Genomic DNA, 17,936 nt, shown 5'->3' on the forward strand with positions numbered 1-17,936 from the left:
CATTTCATCTGGGACAATAAACTCTAGAAGAGGTCATGGAAGATAATGGGACAGATCAACCCCTATGGCCTTTAAAGAATTATTCTGTGACTATTAAGGATAGCAGAACTAGAACAGGGGGAGTGATGTGCATTCCCAAAGGTTAAAATACAAAAGTTGCCCACACCCAGGCTTCCACAGACCCTTCCTTCATGGGTTTGTTAGCGATGTCTTATCTCCATCTGGCACGCAATCTTCCATTTCCACTCCAGACTCTGCCTCCTCAAGACCATGGAACATAGGGCTTGAAATGAAATTGAGGACACCCCATTGTCATAACTGATCACCAGGAAGAGGTTGAGGGAAGGGAAAACCCCAAATTCTGCCACAGAAATATCAGTTCTCATATGTATGACAATCATCAAAAATATGTTCATATTTATTTTGAATATCACTGAAATTCAAGCAAAAATCAGATGTCATGTGGACTCAGAAAAACTTGTTTTGAGAATCCTGAAAAGGCTAATCTAAAGTTTTAGAAATGTTAATGTAGAGGGGACAAGGGTAGATTTGTGATCCAAACAGACCAGAATTCTAATCCTGCCTCTGCAATCTGAGATATTTTATTTCAACCAGATTATAGGACCTATTTTCTTTGAATTTTCTTTTATTATTATTGTTTTTAAATGAATAGGAAAATGTATATATTTTTTAAGATTTATCCATTTATTCACACAAGAACCAGGGTATAGGCCAGATGTGCAGTAGGTGAGAAAATTCACCAAAGACAGAGCGGGGAACAGAACAGGCAGACTGATGAAATACACTGCTGAGGGGAGCAGTGGGGCTGCCTTGCCCTGTGGTTTTCTTCCTGGCTGGCCGGGATCGAACTGGTGCTGCAGAGGCAGCGGACAGCTTCACAGTGCAGTGCTCAACTGCCTGCGCCACCAGGGGAGGCCCTATTTTCTTTATATTTTAAAATAAGAATCACACTGCCTGTACAATGTTTCTTCTATGAAGAAGATTCATACATGCACACATGTGTAGTGATATATGATGTATATAACATGTCACACAGTGTTTCCCACATACTATACTCCAACCAGTATGGATTCCTTTTTTAAGCTGAAATGTCCCTCCCTCTCCATTGTGTGCAATGAACTATAACAGGGAATGCAATGACAAATTAAATAGTATCCAAGAAGCATCAATCTGGTGACACAATTCAAATAATAAAATACACTCTTGTAAGTACTATAATAGAAAAATGTAAAAAAAAATAAATGAAAAGATATGCGATCCAAGGGAAGGTTTATTTTTCTATGCCCCTAAAAGAAACTCTGAAAATTATTTCCCAGAGAAACATATTCCTGGTGACTATTCAGTTAATGATAATAGTGATGATGATGCTGTTGTTGATGATGATGATGAAAATGAAGTTTATGATGATGACAATAATGATAAAGATAGTTTACATTTATTGCATATTTGCTATGTTGTAGGAACTCAATTTGCATATATTACTTGATCTTCACAAAATTCTAGTAGAAGGAAATAAAATTTGCAAGATGTAGAAAATCACGAAGTTACAGGGGTAGCACGGGGGGAAACTGGGACTTGGCACAGTTCTGTCTGATTGAAAAACTCAAATTCTTAACCACGATAAGCCATGTTCTTTCCAGAAATTAATTAATGAATGGTAATTAGGTTCTATTTGAACTATGGTTCATTTGAATTTAGATAGGCTTTTGTGAGTATATTGAGCACCTTTCCCTTCTCTCTGCTATTTTAGCACCCTAAATGGGATTTTAGGAAACACCATTTGAAACTCATTGCTTGCCTTTATCACTTGCCTGACTTTTAGGGCTGGTCAGTTACTTCAGGGTTTCTTTCCTGTGACAAAGTGTTGGGAGTCCGATGTTCCAACTGGGAGAACTCATCCACAAGGGTGTAAAAATGATGTAAAAAATATATAAAAGAAAAAAAAAAGAAAAAAAATAAAATAAGGGTACTTCAAAAACAATAAATACATTAAAAACAAAAAGGATTTCTTTCTTTTTGGAATTTGTTTTTGCCCTGCAGAAAATTCTTTGGTGATTGTCTTTTGTGGCTAAATCCCCACTGGTTTTGAAAATTTTTGAAATTTAAAAATTTTGTTAAAATATAATTTTGTTTGCAAGGGCTTAGTTTTGTTTTCAAAGTTGAAAATTGGATTATTTTTCAACATGCTAAACTTATTATTACAAGTATGTAGTGCAATGGCTAGACACCATTTCTACTGTTAAAATGCTCATTCCTTTGAGAATACTTCCCCCCACCCCCCAGCTATGTTTATTTAGGATATAGTCTAAAGATTCCCTAAAGAGTAGTGTGGTGTGGATTTTCTGTCTCTCTTTTTTTTAATTCATCTTGATTTGGATTCACTGAATTTCCTTTTTGAATTTTGATGTCATCATTTCAGGGAATTTCTAAACCATATGACTTCAAATCTTGCAACTTTATCCTCTGTATTTCCTTCTGGAGCTCCGATCATCCTGATGGTAGGCATTACACTCCATTGTCTTTCATCTTTTAATCTCAGTATCTCTGTGCTCATTTGGGGTAATTTTTTTGGATCTATCTTCTGGCTCATTAGTTCTTAGCTAAATATAGTCTATTACCTAATACATCCCTGGAACTTAAATTTTAAATTAAATTTATAGAAAACATTTTGTTCTTATAAAAAAAAATTCAGGTCATTTTTATAGTATCTTTGGTTGTTCTTATAGTTGTTGCATGTTCATTTAAAAAAAATCTAGTCATATTCCTTGGGTCTTTACTTTCAGGAATTTTATGAAATTTAGGAGACATTCCTACTGTAATTATTTGTATTTGGTTTTGCTAGGCTCCTGGGAGAAATGCCAAACCAGTACTACGATAAACTATTGTTGTATTTTTATTTTTTTAATTCAGAAAAATAAGAATTTGAACTTGGTCATGAATTAGGCTGTTTTATGTATACACATAATCACTGAAGGGTTTTATTCTTCTCACCTTAACAAACGTAAAAAGACAATATTTGTCATCTCATTTTATATTCAGATATTTTCTCTTATCTACTCTTTCCCTGAGCATGTAGACTTTTTTTTTCTTTTTTGAGGGTGGGATGATTATGGCTTTATGCAGCTTCTATGCCAACTCCCATTTTGAGCAGGCTCAAGCATCACTTTTATTTTACCTGTGTAATGTTTCAAGGCCAAGGCTCCAGCTAATGCACTTGTGTAATATACCAGGGAAGCCCTCAGCCCCAGTTACCACTCTTAATTTGCTCCTGTCATGGTTCTGGATGGCCAAGGGTTTCTTAAGTGTTATCTACTGAGGAGTTATAAAGAAGGATTTTGCAAGCATACTTAGATGTTTTGTACCCAGAAAAATTGAGCATACCTGGAATTTCATAATATTGGACAAGGAAGTCCGCACAATAGTTTTCAACTTCTTTTTTAGCTGTGACATTTTCAGCATGAAATATAAACAAATAGATTTAATAGGACACATTTACTTAACCCTCCACTTGTTTCCCACCACCCTCCCACCTATTTTCAGAAGCAGCTAATAGAGATGGCCAAGGCAGGATTATGGAAACGTGTTTCCAAGTTCTTCAAGTTCATATTACAAAGACAAATTTGAAAATACACCATTTTATACTTTTTTTTTTTACTTTTCTTTTATATATATATAAATATATATAGCTATAATTTAAATATATTTGACCCTTGAACAATGCAAGGGTCAAGCACTGACACCGTTTTCTACACACAGTTGAAAATATGGGTATAACTTTTCTTTTTTTAATTTTTTTTTATTTTAGCATTTATCATTTTTTACATAATATTTTCTTCCCCTCACCACATCAGATTGAGTCTCAATAGAGTTTCCTTCCCCAAGGCACTCTTGCACCATCACCGCAGTCCCCTGTGCTCCTCCCTCCCTCCCTCTGATCCCTCTCCCTCCCCCTCCCCTGCGTTATATCTCTGGTTTATGATTGTTTTTGCTTTGTTGTGTTTTGTACTGTTATTATTATTATTTTTTATATTCCTGTTATAAGTGAAAGCATCCAATATTTTTCTTTTTCCTTCTGGCTTATTTCACTGCGCATAATTCCTTCCAGCTCCATCCACGTTGCTGCAAATGGCATGAGTTTATCTTTTTTGATTGCTGAATAATATTCCATTGTGTATATATGCCACATCTTCTTGATCCAGTCATCTATTTTTGGGCATTTGGGTTGTTTCCAGGTTTTGGCACATATCAAATAACAAGCAACAACAAATGTTGGCGAGGATGCAATGAAAAAAGAATTTTCCTACATTGATGGTGGGAGTGCAAACTGGCCCAGCCACTGTGGAAAGCTGTCTGGAGATTCCTCAGTCTACTAAAAATGGAGCTATATATGATCTGGCAATTCCACTACTAGGGATCTACCCAAAGGACACAAAAACAGTGATTCAAAAGAGCACCTGTACATTATGTTTATTGCAGCACTATTTACAATATTTTATATAATTTTTCAGTTTTGTACAGTGTATGCATTTTCATCTTGGTTATAGTCCCGGTACAATTCCCACTACCCTAGTTTTGATCCTACTTACTCATAACAGGAATTTAGAAAACCTAAATAAGGGATCAGGAAAAGGACTATTATCATAAAGTAAAAATCAAAATCAACAAGCAACTATAAACTAGAGACACACTGCAGGGGCGGGGGAGAAGGGAGTAGGGAAAATACCCTGTTTTAAAGCATGGGATTGCCCATTATCATCTTTGAATGTCAAGACTTTTCTCTGCTTCTAGAGCATCTTATGTGAGTCAAACTAGCTTACCCCAGGGGTTTTACACCCAGGCTGTTAGTGCATCTTGTCTAAGGGCTGAAGGGGTTGACAATTCCATTTTGAGGAGGCATATCTTATAGGATATCTGGGCACTGAAATAAGAAGTGTTTTGCAAGGGAAGGAGCCACTGCAAAGAGCTTGTGGATAGCTGCTCTCTGTACTGTTAATAGCTTTCCATTGCAATGAAAAAAAAAAAAAATGTAGATCAAGATTTACCTGCATTTTATATCTATCAAATCAATATAAAAAGATGAGGATAAAAATTCTGCTGCTTCTGTGGAATGAGAATGAACCATGTTTTACAGTAATGCCAATAAGATGAGCAAAAGAGCAAATGCTGAGTTTTTATTTAGGAGCTCAATCCTAAATGGGGTGTGCATAACATATCAAGTATTAAGACATGCTGCAGTTGTAAGACAAGTTGGTTAGTGAGACACAGGAAGGATCTTTTACTCTCAAAGAGACTGACTGCTTCAAACATTCCATTGAGTCAACAGTAACCCAATCTGCTTAGGACTTATTTTAACACTGAATTAATCAATGTCAAGGTGTAAGAGATGGATGACTAAAAACAACATGGTGGCCTCTCCAAAACAAAGGTTTTCTGAATCCAGAGGAAAAAAAAAATATCTAAGAGTAAACCTAATCTTTACTATCTTTTTCCTGCTGTTGCCCTTGTCTCCCTTATACTGTTCCTTGCTTGCTGAAATTGATTCCACACACTAACTTCTCTCAGTCTCACTTGTTTTAATTCTGTAGTATCTCTTTGTCAATGTAAGCAATTACTGCTGTTTGATTAAAGCAATAGGTAATTCAGAAGGCCTAAATCTAAATGCATTTTCTCAAGAGAAATTAAATAATATAGAAAATCTTTAAGATAATTTAACAAATCAAAACATTTTTTTTCTGAAAAACCACAATAAAAGGAATAAATTGAAGAGTCACATAAAGATGAAATGCTCTGTGTGTGTGGTGTGTGTGTGTGTGTGTGTGTGTGTTTATCTTCATTTAACATTGTATTTACTGATTGAGCTGGAAAAGCCTTAATTAATGACCACTAGCCCTGTTCTTCTTATATTCTCTATTTCTGGAAGTTAAGTCTAGTATTTCTTTGTTGTACTTATAACCTTTATTTTAATCCTCAAGGTATTGTCACATGTGCTTTGTATTGAATCATTCTCACCATGCTCCTCCTCCCAAGCTGCTGGAATCAGTGTTTGTGAGCACCTCGATTTTAACTCAGTGAGCCTCTTTTCAGAGTCCTTCCTTGATGTTTACTGGTATGTTCTCATCCTGGGATGACTCAAAAATGAAATAGAGAAACAAACCAACAAATGAAACACCAGCTGGAAACTGAGACATTTACAGTATCATCAAATCCTATCAGAGAGTATAGCTTCACACTGTCCCTCTCACAGTGTCATTTTCTTTGTGACCTTTATCACTATCTCAATTGATATCTTTCATTTGCTTGCTTATTTATAGTCTGTGAAATTCTCCTAGAATGGAAAATCTAAGCAAGATGGATTTTTGACTGTTCTCTTCTCCTTCTGCGACACCTATTGCCAATAAGAAGTCTCATCTTGGGCCCAGGGCTCAAAAATCTGTTGAATGAATGAAGGTTTGGGGGAAGATGAATGTGGGCCAGGAACTCACTTTAAATATGAGAGAGGGCCTCCCCGGTGGTGCAACGGTTGAGTGCTGGGCTGCGAAGCTGCCCACAGCCTCTACAGTGTCCTTTCGATCCCCGGCCGCCGGGCGAGGGTCCCACATGGCACGCAGACTTCTCCTGCCGCCCGCTGCTTCCCTCAGCAGTGTACTTCGTCAGTCTGCCTGTTCTGATCCCCACTCTGTCTCTGGTGAATTCTCTCACCCTCTCACGCTTCTGACTGTGCCCAGTGCTTGTATAAATAAATCTTTAAAAAAATAAATAAATAAATATGAGAGATGTGCTGGTATTGAATTGCTCTGCCCATGGAAGATTCCAAACTACTCTTTGGGTAGTTTAATCAATTTGATTTGGGAAGTAGTGAATGTCCTTTTCACAAGGTATTGATATTTGTCAACTTTCTTCAAAAATATATAAATAATTGGAGAGAAAATGAAAGGTAGTTCCATTTCCACTAATGATATTAGATATGTCTTGCAGAAATCATAAACATGATAAATAGAATTATGTCCTCTTTTAAATCCTGCTTGAATAATGTGTACACAGACTAAATCTTTAAGTGAAGAGAGAAGTAAAGGGAAAAAAGGACTGAAAATTAAAATGCAAAAAAGCAATTAGACACACACTTATGATCCCATCATAATCTTCATTTCTCACCTGTTATACATGAAATATAAACGTTTGGAACCGCATATGCTATTCTGTCTTAAGTAATGATAACATTAATGATAATAATAATAACATTAGGGCATATAAATTACATTTCACACACATCAATTTATACAGGTATTACATGCCATTTTATATGAAAAGTGATAAATTAATGAAGGTTTTCCACCATGAAATTATGTAAACCCAATGTTTAGGGCTCCACTTGTCTCATGCTTTATATTTTAAAGCTTCCTGGCAGAAAAATATCTGGACATATTCATTCTTTTATTTGTTGACTTTTGCTTTATGTTTTGTGAATCTTCAATATGTACAAAAAGAGTAAAATCACTTTTGCTTTTAAATTATAGACACCATATCTTTGAGGAGCTATACTTGGCCAAGCTTTACTTCCTCTTTCATGGTCCCCACCACCATTTAGTGTCTGAAAACAACCCCCTCAATCTTTATCTTTAATTCATACATGCTGCCTAATTTTAGGCGTATACACTATTTTGTTTGTTTCCTCCTTAAACATTGCAGATATCTTAAACTTAAGTCATTAGCCATTCTTAGAAATCTACCTTCTTATTTAAATTTTCTGATCGAAAGCATTTTTAAACTTAGTTTATTTAACTTCTTAAGTTAAAGTTAGAAACTTTATTTTTTAAAAGGCTTTATTTATTTCTGCATAGAAGAACTGGGGTACAGGCCAGAGGTTTGTGTGGGCCTCACCAGAGACAGAGTAGAGAGAACAGGCAGATCTATTGAAATACACAAGTGGAACAGTGGGCAAGACAGGAGAGGTCTGCTGTGCCATGTGGGTTAGCTCCCTGGTCAGGGATCAAACTCAGGCCATGGAGGTGATAGAGCTGAGACTTAACCCCTAAGCCACTAGGGAGGCCTAAAGTTAAAAACTTTAAGTTAAAATTTTAAAGTTAAAAACATAACATTTTAAGTTTCTTTAATTCCAAACTGCATTAGAATAATTGGGGAAATATAAGAATGCATTCATAGAGGAGAGCTGCCACTCGCACTCCAGAAATGGCGAGGATTTCTGAGGATTGACAGTGAAGTCCAGCAGATATGATGCCTCAGTAGCTCCACCATGCTTTAGGGAGAATTTATAAGACAGTGGTACCTAGGTAGAAGAATGTGAAGCTGCTGCTGGGGGATCTGAAGAGACAGTATCTGGAGGAAGGATCTGGACATGGACAAAACTAGACTGGGAATTACTTCAAAAACCACTTTGTATCAATTCCCTTGTTTTGGAGTGTCTGACTTCCAACACTTTCTCACAGGAAAAAACCCCTATAGTAACTGCCCAAACATAAAACTTAGGACAGTGCTAAAGATTTTGGAAAGTATGCTCTGAATCCTGTTGTCTGACCTCACTTAAGCATCACTCAAATGCAAGGATAAGATGAAGACATTTTCGCATATGCCTTTCAAGTTAGTCATTTAGTATTCTTCACATAGATACTGGGAGTGGAATTGTTGAATAGTATGCTAGATATATTTTTAAGGTTTTATGGAATCTCCATATTGTTTTCCAAAAGAGCTGGGCCAGACTACATTCCCACCAACAGTGTCTGAGAACTCCTTTTTCTCCATACTATCTCCAACATTTGATGTTTCTGGTATTTTTGATATGGGTCATTCTCACAGGAGTTCCATGGTATCTTAGAGTGGTTTTGCTTTGCATTTCCCTGATCATAAGTGATGATGAGCCTTTTTCATGTGCCTATTTGCCATATGCTTGTCTTCTTTGAAGAAGTAGCTCTTCTGCCCGTTTTTTGATTGGATTCTTTATTTTCCTCTTGTTGAGTTACATGGATTGTTTGTAGATCTTGGGCATTAGACCCCTGTCTCTCACTGCATTTTGATAAAACAAAGCAATGCCTATAGTGCCTACATAATCTCAAATCATTCTCGTGTCCTCTTTTCTTCACACACCTCACTCACTCTGTTCTGAGTTTACTGCTAACTCTGTTCCCCAGACTTGTATGGGAACTCTGGCAGTGTCACTCTCTTGACTTGCTTCCAATTTACTATCCAATTCTAAGGTCAAAAATCACTTCTTCAGTGATCCCCTCCCCACATTATCTAAAATGACCCACCATTATGCTCTGCCACATTGCCTCAAGTGTTTCCTCCCAAATACTTCAGCTACTTGACATTATTTGTTTCTAAATGTCATTTACAATTACTCAGAAAGTAATCAAATTTACACCATAATTATTTAACACAAATCCTCCTGCAGTAGCACTACAATAATCCATGTGTCCAATAATCCAGAAAGTCTTATACATGACGGTGCCTAATGTCGGCCTTAGAAGATGAGCCAGGCATAGCTCTGAATTCAGAAAATACTGTTAATTCATGGGTACATCTCTAAAAGCTGAAATATATGTATGGAGAGTCATTTGGATATTGTTGACAGTTTTCATTTATACCATCAAAGTTCACTATTATTCTAAATGCAAACAATGTTACTCTGCAGATTTACTCTGCATCTTTCCCCCCATTGCTTGTTTCTTGGAAGACTAAGTCAAAGGGCCTTACTATTTTCCAATTTCTGTTTGGAAGGGGAGAAAGATGGGCAGTGATTCTAGCCCAGGGTAAAGCACTCCTGTGTGATTTCTCTATGCCCTGACTTCACCTTTGTAAATCATCCTTTTATTAAACTCTGCTCAAATTAGTTTGAAAGTGCCATTTGTTTCTTACTGGGACACTAACTAATACACATGCATTTCCTTTGAGAATTTTCAGATGCCAAGAGTAATACTTCATTTTTCCCTCCATAATTATTAACTGAATGTCTACCATGTGTCAGTGAACAAAGTAGAGGAAAATCATTGCCCTTGCGAAGTTTACATTCTGGTTGGTGGTGACAATGAACAAAATAAATGTGCAAAATTATATGAGGCATAACAATAAGTATGATGAAGAAAAATACAATGGGGCCAGGCTAACAATGGTGGAGGAATTTTAAATTTAAAGTTGGCTGGTCAGAGAAAGTTCCTCTGGGAAATTTACAAAATCATTAAGGGAGACACGAAGTATCAAGGGAGCGTGTCATGAAGATTTCTGCCAAGCATGGCAGGCAGAAAAAATAGCAAATAAAAATGGCCCATGCCAAAAATGAGTATGGTTTGCTCAAGGAGGCCAGTGTGATAGAATCAGGGTAGTCAGGCAGAAACAGAGGTGAGAGAGACAGATCCTGTAGAACAAAAAGGCCACCAAAGACTATGAATTGTACTCAGTGTAGAAAAAGAACACTGGAGGTCTGGGGCTGTGACACAATCTAACATTTTTGTTGCCATTGTTGCATTTTCTTGTGTGTGAGTGCGTGTGCATTTTAGAATAAAAGAGTACAAGCAAATAATGAAGAATATTTAAAGAGTAAATAATGATCCATGCAATTGATAATGATGGTTTAAATCAAGTTAATGGTGATGGAATTGTTGACAAAATGGTTGGAAATAGGTTCAAAACATATTTTAAAAGTAGAGTCAACATAATTTTCTACTTGATGTATTCATTCAACAGATATTTTGAGTGCTTACTATTGACGAGGCATTACATTAGGTGCTTGCCATAGAGCAGTGAACCAAACAAAGATTCCCTACTCCTATAAAAATAAAAATATTATAATATACATGTTGTGAAGAGTAAGCAAACCGAATACAGTATATCAAATAGAGTGTATCATTTGTTACATATTATTAAGTACTATGAAAAAATAAAAAAAAAACACTTGGTTCAAACGGGAAAACAGGTAAGTTAAAATAATAAATGCACCTCATTGAGTAGGTGACCTTTGGGTAATCACTTAGGGGAAGAGAGAAAACCAGACAATCACATATTTGCAGGAGGAGTTCTGTAGGCAGAGAGAAGACCTAGAGCAGGTGCCAGCAGGTCAGGGCATGCCTGGGGGTTGTGGAATCACAAGAAGGCTGGTGGGACTAGAACAGATCAGTGGTAGACAAGATATTCAGACAGGACCCCAGAGGATTAACAGGTTATCAACCCAACAAAGCCTTGTAAAATTTTGTAAGGACTTGTGCCTACACTCAAGAAGAGGCCAATAAGTCACTGCAGGGATTTGTGTGGATTGGTAAAACCTAACTTTTCATTTCAAAGGGTTATTCTCTTTGCAGTTTTTAAATGAGCTCTGCTTTGAAGCAAGTAGAACTTTTATGTAAGGTGGGATATGTGTAAAAGGGATGAGACAAGGGTAAACTTGCCATTTAATGACCTGGAAAATCTGGAAGGAAAGTAGGTTTTAGGGAAGGTTGTGTGGAGATTAGGGTCTCAGTGCTGGAAATACTAACACTGAAATGACTATTAGAGATTTACTTGCATATAATTTATTTTTCCCATGTACAGTCCCTTCTGTCTATCATTCCATAGCAGTGAGTTATTCAACATAAGAGTTTGCAAAAACCAAGTTCATATGCTCAACCTAGCCAATTTATTATTTATTTGGGACACAACTATACTTGCATGGGAAAAAAAAAAGTGATTTCTAATTCTCTGTAGTGTAGTTTTAGAGTTAAGCCACCAGTGAAGGTATCTCAACAATTGTGTTTCATTACATGAATAAACTTAGATCTTTGATGAAATTAGTAAGTCTTCTTTGCTTCAGTTTTACAGATCTTTATCCCAAGAGCTTTATATAAAAAGAAAATGGTGATTTGAATTTTCATATGATAATCCCCATGTCAATCTGCCAATTATTTTGAGACTTGGGGGTGGGTAGTGAATGGTATTATTCCTCTTCTGCAATCTAAAGATTTTAAAAAATGAATATAGAGTGAATTTTATGCTAAAGATTATTATTAAGAGGAAACCTTCCCATCCAAGTCCTCTCAATTTTGAAGGTAAAATTGAATTTGACCTTTAACTAAAGATCAATTCCACCGGGTAACCAATTTGGACTGATTCCACTGGAAATCACCTAAGAGTATTCTGGCATTGTAAATGGCCATTAAAAGCCATCGGTGCTATAATTCTTTTAGAAACAGATAGTTATGTGAGAGTCATATGATGGTTATTGCTTTATGATTTAGATATTATTTAATGAACAGTTGGAAATATCTATCAAAACTAACTTGACAAAAGAGGACAGAGAGGACCTCCATCTCAGCCAAGACTACTTGGGAAAAATGCTATAATTTCCAAAAGCATACCCTTCAAAATGACAATAATAGCATATTATCCATTTGCTTTACATCTTTCACTTAAAATTATCAAAGCCATTTGCAGTGCTTGACTTCAGTCTTATGTATCAACTGGAGTCACAACTATAAATTGTCAGGACTTACCATCACCATCATAAGAGGTCATGCTAGGTGGAGAGTTTTAACCTGGTTTGTGTCATGGACCATCTTGGCAGCCTTTCAAGACCTCAGAATAAAAGTTTTAAGTATATAGATATCCAAGGTACGGATCATATTGAAATACAGTACATTATTTTAAATAGACCAACTTATCTCATTTTGCTTAAATGTGCCTATTCAAAATGTTTCAGTTTTTTCAATGAAACTATAATTTCTTTATTACTTATCATGTTTTTACTTTATCTGCATTGCTCATGAAGTGTCAGCAAAATTATTTATTTGAAGATATCTCATGGCTGGCATAAATAACCAACTCTTTGATTCTTTGTATTTGTTTACAGTCTTATTGATCCAAGTGCCAGTAAAACATACAACTGGTCGTTTACAATTTATATAAATGTAATTGTTTTTATGTCTTCCTCCAATTATGTATACATTTACATGCATTTAATGGTTAACCCATGTTTTTGAACACATCAATTTAGATGTTCTTCAAGATGCTAGAAATACTATTACAAATAAGACAAAAGTAAATAAATTAAGAGGAGGAAAGTAAGGCAAGGGAAGAAGAAATCAAGGAAGGAAGGAAAGTTTGGAGGGAAAGAGGAAGCAAAAGGAAGAAAAGATAATGTCAAAGAAAGCATGATGGGGGATCGAAGTAACAGGATCTGAGAATGAGCTAGATGGTCAGGAAAAAGACACCTTGAAGAGATGACATGATCATGTTTACATACAAAGATCAAGAGTTCTACCTTAGAACAGAAAGAAGTAGCTCCTTCTGATTTCCATTCCCAGTCAGGTAACAGTGAGGATATCTTCTATAGAATTATATCTGGCAAATCTCAGGAAGTGATTGCCCACTCTCATTGTAAGTGAAAGGGCACCATAGAAGAAGCAGCATTTAACTTGACTATACATCTTTATCATTTCAGTTATCTTCAAAGGGCCTGTTCTACTATTACTTAGTTTTCCCTTTCTATTAGCTGTCTTTGCTTCAAAAAGAAACTCCTACATTGAAGGGTAAGGGCCACATTCTCTCTAAAACCTGTGTCACAACATCTTTCCTGAGTTCTTCTAGCTTCCTGTGATTATCTGACAATCTTGGCATTCTTAGCATGCAGCTACAGCACTTCATGGTGTTGTCTCATGGTGTTCTTTCATATGTCTGGGTCTTCTTGTTGTCTTTTTGTAAGGACCATAGTCATACTGGATTGAGGATCCATCCTACTCCGGTACGATTTTGTCTTACATCATTACATCTGCAATGACCTAATTTCCCAGTAAGGTCTCATTCTTGTTTGTGATGTTAAGACTGCCACATATATTGGGGGTTGGAGGAAACCATTCAAACCCACAGTAGACATTTCTAGAATTCACAAAAATAAAAATGAAAGCATGTAGCAATCACATAAAATAGAATTAATTGAGGTTAAGAATTTAATATTCTTAACCTTAATTTTGACATATCTGTTTTATTGTTGATCATAAGGATGTTGCTAAAATGGCAAGACTCATTTTTCTCATTCATAAAATGGTGGTATTTCTTTGCAGAATTATTTTGAAGATGGAAATAATGCAAATACAATGGGAATTCAAGAAATTCATATCTCCACTCAATTTTCATAAATATTTTTGACATTACAAAGCTAAATACAAGACTAAACAGAAAGGTATTGTCAGTGTTCATTCTTAGGGAAAAAACTGTAGGCCTTGACTCAAAAGTTTTAATAAGTTTAAATAGATCCGTTTTTCTATTTCAAGTTCAGAGTTCCAAATTAGAAATATTTCCTGATAGGGCCTCCCAGTGGTACAGCAGTTTGAGCACAGCACTGTGGAGCTGTCCACACCCTCTGCAGCACGGGTTCAATTCCTGGCCGGCCAGGGAGATTCTCACATGGCACAGCAGACCTCTCTTGTCTCACCCACTGCTCCCCTCAGCAGTGCTTTGAGTCCATCTACCTGTTCTGCTCCCAGCTCTGTCTCTGGTGAATCCTCTCACCCTCCTGTGCCTCTGGCCTATACCCCTGTACTTGTATAAAAATAAATAAATCTTTTTTAAAAAAAAAGAAATGTTTCCTGATACATTTCTATTGCAAGCTGGATTGAATCAAACCCAGTAATTACAGGAAAACTTGAAGAACCATCAGAAAAATTAAACAACAACAACAACAACTCACTTACTAGTTTACCTGAAAGATAGTTACTATAGTTGCCAAGGAGCTGTTAGTATTTCTCAAAGAATTACTTGTCTTGAAGGTAAAGGCATGGCCTGCAATTAAGAGCATATTTTTCAATAAGGCCTATGCTGATTACCCAATATAAATTATGTCTACCCAATAATCTCTCACAGCAGCTTGCCCTTTCCTTTGTAGCATCTATCACATGTTATAATTAAATATTTAAGTCTGTGATATTTGTCTACTGTCTGTTTTCCAGGCTAGATCTTAAGTGTCTAGGTAATAGGGACTAGGTCTCTAGCTGCAAACGTAGTGATTGTCACACAGAAAGTGTTCAATAAATATCACCTTAATGAATAAATGGATGAATAAAAACATTTTCACTCTCTCCAGACAGTCCATTTGATAGATTTGTCTTTAGCAAGTGTACAATAAATTGTACATATATTTTCATGTCCATTGCTTAGAGGCACTGGATAAATCCATGAAGTATTGTTTACAAAACACTTTAAAATTCCCATCAACAACCTATCTTGAATACAACCTATCTTTTATACTCCTTTTCATCTTTCATAATTATCTATTTCATCTTTCATTTTTATTGAAATGTAATTTGCAAAATAACTATACAAAAGAGGATAAAGCAGAGAAAAGTAAGAATGAATAAGAAAAAATACACAAGGCATAGATGATAGCAAGAGGCAAATTAAACCAAATTCCAAAGAAAAGATCATTAAAGGAAAGTATAAAGGACCAAGGTGAGGACATAAACAAACCACATTAAAAAATATATATATATATATGGAACATTTTATATATATATATATATATATATATATATATACACACACATACATATGGCATATACCATCTGACTAAATCAGTCTCTACTCCTTTTTCTTACTATCAACCACAAAGATCTTGGTTAATCCTTTTTAATTAAAGACTTTGGCCCATAGTTCACACTTTAACTTTCTATTTGAAATCCCACCACCATCCAATGTGGCTTCTAGGCCAGAAAAAATAAGCACCCAATAAAAGTAAGATTTACAACTTTTGTGCCATTACAACTTTTTTCCCTCATGAGGAAAGCCTTAATCTCTGAAATAATTAACTCAATGACTTCAATCTCTCCAAACTCCCATCCCTCCAGCTCCTGAACTCAACTTTTTCTATACTACTTCTTCCATCTAATCACATCTTCCAAAGCTGTGACTGATGGCACATGCAAATAACCATGGAAGCGCTAAAAATATGTGGATGCGTTTTGTCTCTTACAAGATCAATTGTGTCAGAACCTTTTGGATTCAAATTCAGGCTCTGGTATATTATAAAGCAACCCAAGTTCTAAGGAGACAGGTTAATTTCCACTGCCCTGTCTCTGTATACCTTTCTCTTTTGAATGCCTTTCCCATCTAGCTTGAATTCTAAGTCTCTTCATTTCAAATTGATCTTTTGTCAATAACCTCAACTCTTTTTCTGTGATCTCCTCCGCTGTTTTCAACTGGCTAAGTTTAAGCCTTCATTGGAAACTACTGTTTTAAGCTTGTAGCACTACTAAAGGAAAAAAGTTCAATCATGCATGGAATTGTCACTAATTTGAAGTCACTGATACAAAATGATTCTCATAGTTATCGTGAAATCCTCCTATGTTCCTTACAAACTCACTTTTGGTTTTCTCTGTAACATTTATATCAAACGGTCTCCTTTTGCTTCAAATTTCAAACCTCATCAGCTTAGCCATCTCTCACAGATATCTACATATGACAACCTCACATTAAGTAAAACATCTTTTCATGGAAACTCCCTGAACTTCAGATTGCCCTAGCTTCAAACATGCAGGCGTTCTGCATGAGTTTGCCTCTTTTTTTTTTTTTTTTTCCCATTATGATGTAAGAAATGTCCTTCATTCTCTCTGTGACTCACTTTCAACTTGTTTACACAATCTCTTTGGCTTCTTCTCAAAGATTGTGCTTTGTTCATAGGTTACTTATCCATATATAATTGTTTTAATGAAACCAGTCACGGCCTGGAATTGAACTGTAAGTCCACACTAATTGACTGAGTGACCATAGCATTGACCTTACCTCTTCATGTTCTCATTATAAGTACAAAATGAGCATAAGAAATATTCCTATCTCACAGCATATTAATAAGAATTGAAAATGGTCTTCTTTATAAATACCTCAGAGCACAATAAAAGTATTTGACAAATAAAACATCCCTTAATTCCTATATATTTAATTTCCCCCACTGTATTCACTTCTTCTAATCACTATTTACACACTCTTTGGGGGAAAATATGTCACCTCCATGTTCTCCTTCAGTAGCCAACGCATCCTTCCATTCACAATCAAACATATATGAAAAGTCTTAATCCCATCTCTACTTCTGTTTCTCCTTTTCACTCCACAATCTTCTAAAATCTGGATCCTACTTCCCCCCACTCTTCTGAACCTGCTCTTGTCAATGTCAGAGATGATGGCCTTGTAGTTAAATCCAATAAATAATTTCCAGGTCTTATCTACCTGAACACTTGGCAGAGTTTGACACTATTGACTGTTCCTTCTTTCTTGACATGCCCTCTCCCTTTGGCTTATCTGCAACTGCACTCTCCTTGTTTGCCTTATACTTCACTGGCCATTTCATTCTTAGTCTCTTTTGTGAATTTTCCTTTCTCCTTGACCTACCCTTTAATTATTGTCAATCTTAAGATTCTTGTCATAAGCCCTTTTACTATCTTATTTTAAATAATTGTGTTAGCTAATATTATCTGTATCCAGGGCATCAATTTCCATCTATAACATCTAGATCCCATCCACAGATTTACAGCTTACGTGGGAGGGTACAGAGAAAGTTTAAGAACAAACATTCTGGTGTCAGTACATCAATGTTCAAGGATTGAATCATTACTCTAAACTTACTAGGTATGGGATGGAGAAATCGTTTCAGGTCAGATATTTGAAAAATAATTTTAAGAATGATCTCTTATTCACTTAAGAAAACATGATTAGATTGTTTAAGTGACTAGATGATTTACAGAAATACTTAACATTTTGTCTATTGCTCATTGTTTCTACATACAGATCTTTTTATAAGCTTTCTGCATACAGATCTTTTTGTAAGTATGACAACAGGCTACTTGACACCATTATTTGTTTGTCCCATAAAGTCTTCAAATTCAGTGTCTCAGTATATTTTCCCCAGCCTCCTTATCTTCAGGTCTTTTCTGATCATTTAGTGGCATAGT

General features: G+C 35.8%; 1 long non-coding RNA gene across 2 annotated transcripts; it reads right to left on the reverse strand.

Moving 5' to 3' along the window:
• Positions 1-264: 264 nt before the first annotated feature.
• LOC129144738 (uncharacterized) lies at positions 265-16,530 on the reverse strand. 2 transcript variants are annotated; one of them, XR_008549240.1, is made up of 3 exons: positions 16,355-16,530; positions 14,699-14,778; positions 265-283 (listed from the first exon to the last, which is right to left on the reverse strand). It is a non-coding gene; the product is annotated as an uncharacterized LOC129144738 (long non-coding RNA). The 2 variants fall into 2 exon arrangements; XR_008549239.1 differs by lacking the exon at positions 265-283 and adding an exon at positions 6,131-6,149.
• Positions 16,531-17,936: the final 1,406 nt, after the last annotated feature.

This window comes from Talpa occidentalis, unplaced genomic scaffold (genome assembly GCF_014898055.3).
Source record: "Talpa occidentalis isolate TD23 unplaced genomic scaffold, MPIMG_talOcc4v2.1 talOcc4.6, whole genome shotgun sequence".
Taxonomy (NCBI): domain Eukaryota; kingdom Metazoa; phylum Chordata; class Mammalia; order Eulipotyphla; family Talpidae; genus Talpa; species Talpa occidentalis.